Below are 13,267 nucleotides of genomic sequence, written 5' to 3'. Positions count from 1 at the left end.
TAGTATCCCTGGGAGATAGGGAAATGATCCCTGGTAGCCTCCTACCGTCCAACACACAGAAATATGGGCAGCTCGTCAAGATCAATGGCCACCAGGTAGAGGCCCTCCGGGACACCGGGGCCAGTATCACCGGTGTCCTCAGGCACCTAGTTCCCGAGGAGCAGATCCTCCCCAATGTCTTTTGCCCCGTAATATCTGCAGACAATAGGGAAAGTATGTGTCAGGTGGCCCTGGTGCCATTTGAGTGGGGAGGGGTGATAGGCAAACTCAAGGTGGCCGTAAGAACCTCCCAGCCGGTCGACTGCCTCTTAGGGAACGACCTGGAGAGTTCTCCCTGGAAGCACGTAGAGCGCAAGGCCCACCTAGGAATGATGGGACTCCCCGAGTGGGTGTGTGCCACCACCCGATCTATGACAGCCCGACTCACTCCCCGGAGAGAAATCGAGAGCACCCCGGTCGAAGTAGCCAGCACCGTCCCCGCCGAGGGTCCTCCCGTTCCCCCATCGGAAGGGTCCGTCGCCAGCGACGAACCCACACCATCCGACCCCGCCCCGGTTCCCGAGTTGGGGGATCTACCCGAGTTGGCCCATTGGCGCCACGAGGGCGGGCCCACCCGAGAAGAATTTTGCCGGGAGCAAGCCACCTGTCCTTCCCTGGTCGGGCTGCGGCGCCAGGCCGAGGGCCAAGCCGCAGGTGACCAGACCGGAACGCACCGAATCTATTGGGAGAATAACGTCCTGTATAGTGAGCAGAAATCAGTGGAGCTGGGATCCGGACGGGTACTGGTGGTACCTCTCCGCTTCCGGGATTTCCTCCTGGGCTTAGCCCACGATGTCCCCCTCGCCGGTCACCTGGGTCAGGACAAGACCTACAGCCGTCTCGTGACCCATTTTTATTGGCCTAAGATGAAGGCAGCGGTAGAGGCCCACTGCAAGTCCTGCCCCACGTGCCAAGCCAGTGGGAAGAGTGGGGGGAAGCGCAAGGCTCCACTCCAACCCTTCCCGGTCGTCAGTACCCCCTTCGAACGAGTCGGGATCGACATCGTGGGGCCACTGGACCCCCCCACCTCCCAAGGTCACCGTTTCATCTTGGTCCTTGTGGACCACGCCACCCGCTACCCAGAGGCTATTCCCCTACGCACCATTACGGCCCCCGTGGTGGGCCGGGCCCTGATGGGGATCTTCTCCAGGGTGGGTTTCCCCCGCGAGGTCGTGAGCGATCGCGGCACTAATTTTATATCCAGGTATATGACGTCCCTGTGGCAACAATGTGGGGTGTCCTATAAGTTCACCACCCCGTACCATCCCCAAGGGAACGGCCTAGTAGAGAGGTTTAATAGGACTTTGAAAGGGATGATCGCTGGCCTAGAAGAGCCCCTCCGGCGTAAGTGGGACGTCCTGCTCCCCTGCCTCTTGTTCGCTTACCGGGAGGTCCCCCAGAAGTCCTTAGGGTTCAGCCCGTTTGAATTACTCTATGGGCACCCCGTCCGAGGTCCCCTCAGTTTAGTTAAGGAAGGGTGGGAGGCAGCACCCCAGACCACCCCCCGAGATGTGTTCCAATATGTCCTGGCCCTCCGGAACCAGACCAGGAGGTTCCGAGAACTGGCCGAGGCCAACCTGGAGGCGAGTCAAGAAGAAATGAAGCGCTGGTACGACCAGAATGCTACTCTGGTCGAGTTCCAGCCGGGCCAGCAGGTGTGGGTCATGGCCCCCGTGAAGCCTGGCGCTCTCCAGGACCGATGGACTGGGCCCTACAAAGTGGTCGAGAAGAAGAGCCAAGTCACCTACTTGGTGGACGTCCAGTCGCCTCGGGATCCCCTCCGGGTCCTGCACGTGAACCGCCTCAAGCCTCACTTCCAGCGGACAGAACTGAGCCTCCTGCTGGCCACCGATGACGGGGCCGAAGATGAGTCGGACCCCCTCCCGGACCTCCTGTGTATCAAGGCGCAGGATGGCTCCGTGGAAGGAGTGAACCTCTCCCCAGCCCTCACTGCCCAGCAACAAGCGGACTGCCGCCAGCTCCTAAGACAATTTTCTGACACCTTCTCCCTGACCCCCCGGGTCACCAACTGGTGTGTTCATGATGTGGACACCGGGGACAGCCCGCCGGTGAGACACCGAGCCTACCGGGTTCCTGACCGGGTCCGGTCCTGCATTCAAGCGGAAGTCTCGAAGATGTTGACCCTGGGGGTGATCGAGCCCTCTGACAGTACCTGGGCCAGCCCCGTGGTCCTGGTCCCGAAGGCAGCGGCCCCCGGTGTCGCCCCCGAGCTCCGATTCTGCGTGGACTACCGGGGGCTCAATGACGTTACCCGAGCCGATGCCCACCCCATTCCACGAGCCGACGAACTCATTGACCGACTAGGGGCAGCCCGGTTCCTCAGCACATTCGACCTCACCTGCGGATACAGGCAGATTGCGCTCACCGAAGGGGCCAAAGAGCGGTCAGCTTTCTCCACCCCCGATGGGCACTACCGCTTCCGCGTAATGCCCTTCGGGATGAAAAATGCCCCGGCCACTTTCCAGCGACTGGTGAATAGAGTCCTGGCCGGGCTAGAACAGTTCAGCGCGGCATACCTGGACGACATCGCTGTCTTCAGTTCAGAGTGGAGTGAGCACCTCCAGCACCTCCGAAGGGTGCTAATCGCCCTGCGCCAGGCAGGCCTCACAGTAAAAGCCAGCAAGTTCGGGCAAGGATCCGTGGTCTACTTGGGGCACCAGGTCGGGAGTGGCCAGGTCGCCCCGCTACAGCTAAAGATCGACGCCATCCTGGCCTGGGAACCACCCATCACCCAGACGGAGGTCCGAGCCTTCCTGGGACTCACGGGCTACTACCGAAGATTCATTCGGGGGTATGGCAGCCTTGTCGGCCCTCTCACAGAACTCACGTCTAAAAAACAGCCAAAGAAAGTGCAGTGGACGGCTGCCTGCCAGGAAGCGTTCGATGCCCTAAAAAGGGCCATGTGTACTGCCCCCGTCCTCCAGGCTCCCGACTACGCCAAGGAGTTCATCGTCCAAACCGATGCCTCCGAGCATGGCATTGGGGCCGTCCTGTCCCAAGTAAATGACCAAGGCCTAGACCAGCCCGTCGCCTTCCTCAGTCGGCGGCTGTTGCCCCGAGAACAAAGATGGAGCACCATAGAGCGCGAAGCCTTTGCCGTGGTCTGGGCACTCAAAAAGCTACGACCCTACCTGTTTGGCACCCATTTCAGAGTCCAAACTGACCATCGGCCCTTACGTTGGCTCATGCAGATGCGAGGAGAAAACCCCAAGCTACTGCGGTGGTCAATCTCCCTCCAGGGGATGGATTTCACCGTGGAACACCGCCCTGGTACGGACCACGCCAATGCTGACGGCCTCTCCCGGTTCTTCCGCCTCAGCGAAGAGAACCCCCCAAGCTGATGGGCAGTTCTCTCCGGCTTTCAGCTGGGGGGGACGCGTGTTGGACCCGGCCTCGTAGAATGGCCCTCCGGGCCCCCGCACCACCGAAACCTGGTGCCTGCAGCCCTAGCACGCGGCCCAGCCGACCTTTCCCACCAGGACACCTGCACCAACTCCGGACATCCCCGTCCATGGCCTCTCTCCCTTCGGCCACCCCGGGCCCGCGTGCCCACTCCCTGCAACAAGATGGCCGCCCGGCCCCAGCGCGACCCGGGCCTAGAGGCGCCACTCCGGCTGGAGGACATCATGCTTCCAGGGGATGAGAGAGGGAGGCGCAGTTTCTATCGCACCTCTGAACTCCCCTGGGACGATGGGTTTCGATCGGCCCTCCGGCCTCCCTGCGGGCTGGCTCCGTGCCTGCTGGGTGTCTGGGACTCCTCCCGACCCGGCCCTGAAAGGATCAAAAGACAATAGCAGGAAACCCCGACAAGCGGCCCCCAGGTGACAAGACCCCTGCCTGCGCAGACTCCGGACATCAAAGCAGGGTCGACCTATAACAAGGGGTGCTCTGAGACTGTCCGGCAGATTCGACGCTGGAACAACGAGAGCCTGCTGACGTGGTCGCGGCTCCTGGAACTGGAACTCACCTGAGCCCTGCTGAGTGACTCGCGGCTCCCTGAAGATCGTAAGACCTCCGAACTTGTACCTGAGCCCTGCTGAGTGACTCGCGGCTCCCTGAAGATCGTAAGACCTCCGAACTTGTACCGGAGCCCTGCTGAATGACTCGCGGCTCCCTGAAAATCGTAAGACCTCCGAACTTGTACCTGAGCCCTGCTGAGTGACTCGCGGCTCCCTGAAGATCGTAAGACCTCCGAACTTGTACCTGAGCCCTGCTGAGTGACTCGCGGCTCCCCCAGACTCTCACGGTCCCGCCGGACCCCAACTCCGACCACGTATCCCCCAGCTCGAGGATTGTGAGCTGTGCGCCGGGTACGTCCCTGCTTTGAACCGTTACCAGAGACAGTCCCGCTACCCCCTACCTTTCCGAGACTCTTGAGCCCGTGCTCACCTTGTACATATTTGCAGTGATACCTGTTTGATAAAGCTTGTTCTGAGAATACCCAGTGTGGTCCCTCTGTGTCGTGTGGTGCCAGAAGTACGATCCTAGTTGCGAGAGTCCTCCCCCTGGGGAATCTCCCGCCAGTGCCCGGCTACGATACTTTGAGGGTGGGTCTCAGGGTAGTCAGGACCCCTTTCCGGGCTCCTCTGAGGTCGCCGTCTAACAGGAGCTATGCCTATTCACGGATGCCTCTGGTAGGGAGGGCTTTGGGGCAATCATGGGCGAGGACTGGTGTGCCCAGGAGTGGTCCAATGCCTGGCGCAGGCACCATATCACCAAGAACATCACAGTACTTGAACTTTTTCCCATCGTTATTCCTTTACACCTCTGGCCTGAGACCCTGTCAGACAGAAAGGTCCTATTTTGGTCTGACAACATGGCTGTAGTCCAGGCCATCAATGGGCAGACAGCCAAGTGCCATTTGGTCCTATGCCTGCTCAGGGAACTTGTTAGGGCTTGCCTGCGCGCTAATGTGGAATTCAGGGCGAGACACATTGAGGGGGTAAAGAATGTGGCAGCTGATGCTCTTTCTCGTTTTTAGTGGCTCCGCTTCAGGGAGGCCTGGCCGCGGGCGAGAGCACAGATGACCCGCTTCCCGGCGCAGCTTTGGAGGATCCTGCAGTGGACCAACGACTGAGAACCATGGGGGAGAGATCATTGGCCCCAGGTACCAGGAAGCGATATGGGGCACACATGGCCACCTTCAGGACTGTGTCTCATTCCTTGGGTATTTCTGCTGCACCAATCGAGGGTAGAGTCAAGGCATTTGTGGTGTGGGCCAGGGAGCAAGGGAAGAGCCACTCATGGGTGTGCGGCCACCTGGCAGCCGTAAGCCATGACGCCAAGCTGTCTGGGGGGGTAGACCCAACAAAATCTTTTGCCATAAGGGCAGCTCTCAAGAGGTGGGCTAGGGATGAGCCCAGGGCTCCGGATCATAGGGCCCCCATTGATTTCAACATCCTCATGGGCATGCTGGGTGTGCTTGATGGGGTTACCTACTCCAAGTATGAGGCTACCCTCTTCGTGGCTGCTTTCTGTTTGGCTTTCTTTGGCACCTTCCGGATTAGTGAGCTGGTGGCCAGGTCCAAGACCGACAGTTCAGGGGATGCCTTAGGCATTCTAGATGTGTCCCTCACTGATTTCCTGTCGATCCGCCTCCGGAGATCAAAGACTCCTCGGGGACCCTACGTTTTGCCTGGTCCACTGGGTCAGGGAATATCTGGTGTGCCGACCCCCTGCCCCTGGCTATCTACTGATGCATGTGGACCAGGGCCCCCTGACCAGGTATCAGATGGAAAGAATCATCAGGGCTAGTTTGTCCAGGGCAGGGTTGGCTTAGCCTGAGAAGAGATACTCCAGCCACTCATTCAGGATTGGGGTTGCCACGGCTTCTTTCAAGGCAGGCTTGGAGCCCGGGAATGTGAAGAAGGTGGGGCGGTAGGAGTCGGACTGCTATAAACGATACGTTCGCCCGTGATGTACCTTACCATTTCTTGTGTGCAGTGTATTGTAGTGGTTATTGTTTTATTTTGCTGGTTTTGACAAGTTATTAAATGATTAGTGAGTGTAAACCGTATCTCTTGTTGTACTAGGGCTACCGGTTTGGATGATCGGGCATTCATTTATCTCCAGGGTGGCTCAATGGGCGTCGCACTGGAACTGGATGCGGCACTTCTCAAAGACACAGTTTGAGTGGATGGGTTTCCCTGGCATGAGATGGAGTTGGCTCCGGAACAAACTGGAGCAGAGACTGGTTGCGCAGGGGGCTTCCCTCAAAATTTTAGTGATTCACCTCAGCGGGAATGACCTCATTACTCTGGGTAGAAGGCTTCTCCTGCAGGCCATGAAAAGTGACCTAGGCGAGATCTGCAAGCGCGTAGGGCAGTGCGATGTCCTCTGGTCTGAGATGATTCCACGCAGAACGTGGCGAGGGGTCAAATCAGGCGAGGCGGTGGAGCATTCCCGGAAGCGTCTCAATGGGGCAATGCGCAAGTTCGCTGACCAGAGGGGCCTAGGTTTCATCAGACACAAGATGATCAAAGAGAATGTGAAGGGTTACTTTGACGAGGATGGAATTCACTTATCGCCAGTAGGCATGGACCTTTTTCTTTTAGACCTGAGTGAGGTGCTAGGGATGAGAGGTTGCAGGTAGACTACAGCTGTGGTGGGGGGCCCTGGCTGTGACTGGAGCCACCTCCAGAGCTGTGGCGGAGTTATAGGGCGATCTGGAAGCAGGCCGGTACAAAGAGTACCTCTGCGCAGCACCATAGGGGGTGCCAGAGCTAAATACACGGAGCCTCATGGGAGGGTCCTGGAAGCCGTGTCGGCGCCCCGCTAGTCCTTCGGGCAGTTGTGGGCCTGAACAACCGGGGATTTGTTATGCGACGCTCCGCCCTGGAAAAGGCGTGAGTAAGAAGTTACCAACGGTCACGTGATCCTGTAAGTGAATCAATGGTAGGGCAGCAAAGGCGGGGTTCGCCCCAGTGCTACCCGGCTCATCAGGCGGGCAGGCGGCCCAGTTGGTTGCCCGCCCTTGGATCGCCCATGAGATAACCCACCTATTACATAACGGTGTATGTAATAAACCTGCAGCATTTGTACCCAATCTAACAATCTGTGTTGTGTGTTTATTATTGGGAAATGTATATATGGTTGGAGGGGTGTACAGAGGATGCCAATGACGATACTATGAAAGGTGAACAGACCTGCAACGGCTGCAGTCAGTTGGTGAGATGGCCAGATAAGATGCAAGGAGACAACAAGCAAGCTCCCTGTTCTCTGCCAACTAAAACAGCCACATCCCTACATTGCAGCACAATGCAAGTGATTCGCTGACTCGCCTGGTCACTCCCTTTCCAAACGGCGCGAAGAACCCACAACTTGGCGTGCATCCCACTTCAAAAAAAGTGAGCAAAATCAATACAGAAGGGACGAATGCTCACGCTCGGGAACCGTCCCCGATTCGGCAGGGCTGACAAATACCCCAAAATAAATTCAAACCAAGAGAAAGGCATAGAAACGAAATTGTTAATCGAATACCAATAGAACACTTGAAAAGTAAATAGAAACCAGTGTGATTTGCCTATCTGATAAACTTCTTAAGTTATTCTACACTAGCCATGCACCCCCCCACCACCCCAACCCACCGTGCCACCACCCGCCCGTCGACCACTGGAAACCGAACTTTGGTCGACGCCGCTCCTGTAGCCAGGCTGTGGTTCGGGGAGACAACGAGAACGAAACCTCTGGAGCACCGCCTTAAATTCCTCAGTTAAGTTTCGTTTTTCCACACAACCCCACCTCCTCCTCAAATCCACGGAAGAGGCTCAGCCCCACGGCGCCCCTCTTCATTTACGCCTCTGCGCCACAATCGAGTAGAACGGAGACCGGCTCGGAAGAAGAAAAGGCACTTACCGGTAAAATATCAACTTGAATTAGTTGTGTTTGTAACTTAGAAATAAAGATGCCTTTATCTGCGAAATGTGTTTAAATAATATATTTCTAACGATCGCCCTACTCCGTTCCATGAGGAGCAAGGAAGGGTTTTTAACCGTAATATTATTGTTACTGCAGTCTGCTAATTTTATGGGTTTTATTTTTTATTAAAGTTCCATCTCGGTTTGAACAGTGTAAATACGCCTACATGAGTACATGGACATGCCAGTGGTGATGAACAATCTCAAACAGTTTGACGGAAAAGCAGAAAGAAGCACACTAATTGCGTAGCTACCAATGGTGCGGCAGGGCGGTGGCGCTGGAGCCCAGAGATTTAGGGGCCCTCTGAACCCTGTTTAGTGTTCTATTTCACTATCTTTCCAGCCTTCATCGGTATCGCGAACAAGTGGAGAGCTCCACTTGCATTGAATTCATAGTGCTGAAGTTTGCCTATTCATCGTGGAACCCAGGTTTCTTCTTTAAGTTTTGGGACCTGTATAGGACTCATCTCACAACGGATTATCCGCTCTACAGTCACAGATCGAAAACAAGCATTTGCAATGCAATAGGTCTCGCATTCACGCAAGTTTGAGCTATTGACATTGCAAATGACAATGCCTTTTATTTGTGTTTTCGTTTTTAAAACAAATAAAAGGCAGTCATTTACAATGCCAATAGCTTAAAGTAGCGTAAATGCGAGACCTATTGGATTGTAAATGATTGTTTTAAAATGTGGGTGGTGTAGGGGAGAGATTGTCAGAGAGTGATGGGTGACAGGACACAACGTTTACTATGGAGCAGGAGCGGGCACACGTGTGGCTAGCTCAGGCTGGAGCTAAAAAACAGACTACCAGTTCCGAAAATGTACACAGTATTTTTTTAACAGCTCTGCCTAACGTTGAAAGCTGGTAGGAGGGTGTTCCTTGCACAGCTAACATTTTAATGAAAACCCAAATTTTAAAAAATCCACAGTACTTGGTCTTTAAAGACCTGTGAAGAGTTTGAGCGTGCCAGAGATAGGACTCCAGACACTGCCCAGCAGAGCACACAGCTGCAGAGAGACATGAAACACACTAAGGAGAAGAGAGGGGGGAGCAGGAAATAATTGAACTTCAGAAACAGAACAGTTGTGTATAAATTCAATTTTTTTATTCCAGATTTGTATAGCACAAACTCAACCAGAAGGAATTTGAGGGATTTACAAAAGCACCGGTAACATTACACATGAACGCATTCATTTTTGTAGGCACAGCGGGATTAGGTAATTTGCCCAGAATCACAGAATATTGATCCGAGGCCGAGACTGGAAACCTAGAACCTGTCCGCTTTGCCACATCCTCTTCCTTATTGCAAGCAGCCACAGCACCATTGAACATTATAATGCACCCTTGCACACTTCTGAAGTCCGATCATCTAATTTTCAGACTTCGAGCCAACATTCTTTCATTATTCTTTTAAATAATACGTTCAGATTTTCACTACGCTTGAATGAATTAGTTTGACCGTCTTCTGGTTACTCTCAAGTGTTCAATAAAGTTAGTTAAAATAAACTGGATAAGGGCTCTCCTGAAACCAACCTTGTCCGTCTGTTCCCGCCTCCTAGGCTGTTTCGCCCAATGACTCACGGCAATTGGTGTCTAAACTAGCAGCATTGCCCACAGCTCGCCGGCCTTTTTCTACATGGAGCTGAAAACGAGGGAAATTTGGAGCAGTGAGCATGGAGCTAAAAGCAAAGGAATTGTATCAGCTGCTCTCTGTGTCTCTTTCGAGATAAAAATGAAGAAATGTGCAGTTTTAACTCAAATAAGTCTGGCAGGATGGGAATGGGTGTAGGAGAGCTCGCACGGAGCAATGCGATGACCAAGGCAAGAGAGGCAGTGAATCTAATTATGGGGACTATGGCGATTTCCCATCAGCGTGCCTTGCTCAGCGTGTGGCGTATGCGTGGTATGGGTGTTTGGGTACGCAGCTGATAGCTGGGGCACGTTCAGAGACCCGACTATAGCGGACCTAACGCTAGGGTGCAGTCCGGAGCAGTGGAGAGGGCTTGGGAGCAGTACCGGGGCACGTCAGATCGCCGTATTGGATCGAAGGAGGTAGCACTTGGGAAGCCTTCACAGCAGCGAGAAAAAGCAGACGCACTACCGCCACCATGTACAGGCACTTGGGCCCGCAGCGCTCCCCGTCCCGAGATTTTAACAGCATCGTCCAGATCTGCAGCGCAAATGTTCAAAGGATCAGTGGCAACAGTGAGTATGATGGCACAAAATTAATGACTTGCCTTGGAAGTGGAACACGAGATGTGCACGTCGCGTGTCTGTCTGTACGTGCGTGAATTACAGGAGGCTGGTGAGGACGAAAGCAAAACTGCATGCTGGCTTGCGAGGGAAGGGGGATAGGAGATGTGCACGCCGCGTGGCTGTAGGCGCGTACACCAACTCAAATCCGCCAAAAGCCTGCGCGTGCACATCTCCTGTTCCCCTTCCGAGGCAAGTCAGCAACAATAGATCTCGCCGAAAGCAGCGCTCCGCGCTGCGTTCGCAGGCGAGACCTAAAAAACTAACTGAACTGGATAGGCTACACACAATTGGACCTGGGAATCTTGGGAGCTTCGGAAAGGGAAAATTATGTAACTAGCAGGCCCGGTTCTAGCGGGTGGGCCAGGCCCACCCAAACATGAACCTTGGCCCTCGCGCGCACCCCCCCTCACCCTCGTGTGTGTCAGTCCGGGCAGAGACAGCTTCCCGGGCACACACACAGGGCACCGAGTACTTCACAGGTCCTTAAAAGACTATTGACGTGCTAATGAGGCTTTGTTGTATTTTTTCACCCCTTCTTAGTGCCCCTACATATTGCTGGAAGAATCAGCCCCACTCCGAAATGTTTGGTAACCCTAGAGCCCCCCCCCCATCTCCCGAAATGTGTCTCTTGTTGCGCGGGTGGGAGCAGCATGCAGGGGCTAAGAAGGGGTGAAAAATTACAACAAAGCCTCATTCCTATCTTCCACTTAAATCTCCGAAGCTCTCCAGTGAGAGGAAGTCGTGCATGTGCAATGCCAGGTCTCCCAACGATTTCTGTCAGGCTTTGCCAAAGCGAGGTATTCTACCATTTTAGATTTAATGCCATATTGATGTTATCGGGCACATTCAGGCTAGTCCGAGCAAACTGGATGCAGCAGAGATTCCTCTGCTGTTTAAAATGCGGGAGGCAGTTATTTATAACCCACATTTGGTGAGGAAATTTTCCTCAAGGTGGGAAGTGGCTTATTTTCAGAAGATGCTTAAGATCTTCACGAAGATTTTCTTTAAATTAAGAACCATGGATTGTGCCCACTCTGCTGTAGCAAATGCTCAGCTCTTCATGACGTTTAAACAGACTTGCTTTATTTAATTACAGCCAATCACTCGATTAAACAGACTTGCTTTATTTAATTACAGCCAATCACTCGGTGAAAAGTGGTATAGTCTGTGATCTGCGTGTGGAAACCAAAACTGAATGTGTTCTCCTTGTGTAACTGGTTCTCTGGCAAAGCACTCCAATAATATGGCAACATTAAACGTGAAATGTGGCAGACAGTGCCTTATAAATCAGATCACTCAAGATTCCAGGCACCTGTCCTTTGGATCGAGTCGCACCAGCAGCGCTACGTGTTTATGCACAATTGAGAGCTCTGGAGCTGAGACTGAGGCCACTGCACTTTTCTCATAGTGCCTGCAGTCAGTCAAAAATGTGTTCAGAATACATGGCCAACCATTCTTGGCCTCCCGGCAGGGAGCACATAGTGGTCACATACTCCTGTTATGGGTGTGATGGGACCCTTTTGATGGGGCTACACAGTCTTCAAAATAATAAGGCTAAAGTAGAGAAAAAGAAAATGAAGTGCTCGCTTGCTACTTAAGTCATCCCTAACTTTACGCCATACCACTTTCAAATTATACACAAAAAAAAATGGTATAAGGGAATAATACACAGAATACATTTTTGAGTAGAGCACGTTTAATTACTCCCTCTTTGGTTATTACTCTAAAAGGATTCTCTCAAAATATTTTTTACATACTACATAGAAAATAGCATCTGCTCATGAAGAAATACATGTATACACAAACAAAATGTACATACATGGTAACTTGACATAAATCAAAACATACAATAGGACATCAACACTAACCCTAAAACAAATTGATTTGTACTAGTGTCCTCCTTACAATTCTGGAAGGACCACTAGGAGGTAGTCTAGATAATACACTTAAAGTCTCTTAATTAATATAGGCCATCCTAGTGTACCATCAAACAAAATCAAAACATTATTCTGTTTACACGACTCCTCCTTTTGAAGTGTCTACGCGACCGCGTTTCGGCCTTACTCCTTCTTCGGCCTTCTCAGGACAGGGTTAACACATTACTGCACACATATTCTTGTAAAGGAGTCCCACCGCCGCAATTTGCAATAAAGGCGGCAATTCAACTTAACGGGGTACTAGCAAGAGAGGTGCACCTCCCTAACCTGAAAGTCGGCTCTCCGCCGGTTCACAGCGCAAATGTCGCTATTAATATTCCTTTCCTCTGCTGGGTATAGATGCCACAATAACTTGGCTTAAACACGGGTCTATTCGCTTTATCCACAACTCCATAGTCCGCCCACCATCCGGATACAAACGGAGGCGGTTAGCTCGTCTCTTAAGTAGTAAGGCCGAAACGCGGTCACATAGACACTTCAAAAGGAGGAGTCGTGTAAACAGAATAATGTTTTGATTTTGTTTGATGGTACACTAGGATGGCCTATATCAGTGGTTCCCAAACTGTGGTCCGCGGACCCCCAGGGGTCCGTGACACTTTCCCAGGGGGTCCGCAGGCAGCAGCTGTAAAAGCACTGCAAACTTAATTGTATAATCAGCAGTTTTATGGCAACAATAAAAGCGTCAAGATAACTCTGGTGATTAATGTACTTTCTAGAGAGAGATGGAAGTTTTGTCCAGTGGTAGCTTTGAGTCATCTAAGTTAGCGCAGAGGGTGAATATGCCCGCTGCAAAGAACGTGTACCATGCATTTCAAAAACATTATTTTATGTGCATAGCTCAGTGGTTAACTGCTTTTGTCATTTAGATTCTGTTGGCACTGTGAAGTTAATAAGTTAAAATCGTAATCTAGCATAGAGTGCTATGAACTGGCATCAAAGAGGTGCATGCAAACTGTATGGTACAAGTTAACAAGTTATGTTTTTTCCCAGTCTTTAATTATCCTGATGCTGCTAAAAAAGGCTTGTTTGGGTATAAATACATTCTTATTATTACAGTCAATGCTAAACACTGTGTTACGTTCTGAATCCTGAGTT

General features: G+C 52.5%; 1 protein-coding gene across 1 annotated transcript in view; it reads left to right on the top strand.

Moving 5' to 3' along the window:
- The first annotated feature begins 7,769 nt into the window (after positions 1 to 7,769).
- Positions 7,770 to 13,267, top strand: part of LOC146834563 (interferon-induced protein 44-like) — a 509,270-nt gene continuing 503,772 nt past the window's right edge. The window contains exon 1 of the mRNA XM_085601971.1: positions 7,770 to 7,916. The gene's annotated coding sequence lies outside the window, so the exon portion shown is untranslated. The remainder of the gene's footprint in view (positions 7,917 to 13,267) is intronic.

Source organism: Triturus cristatus, chromosome 4_2 (genome assembly GCF_964204655.1).
Source record: "Triturus cristatus chromosome 4_2, aTriCri1.1, whole genome shotgun sequence".
Taxonomy (NCBI): domain Eukaryota; kingdom Metazoa; phylum Chordata; class Amphibia; order Caudata; family Salamandridae; genus Triturus; species Triturus cristatus.
Note: the sequence above shows the minus strand (reverse complement) of the source record. Positions and strands in the feature narration are given on the sequence as shown.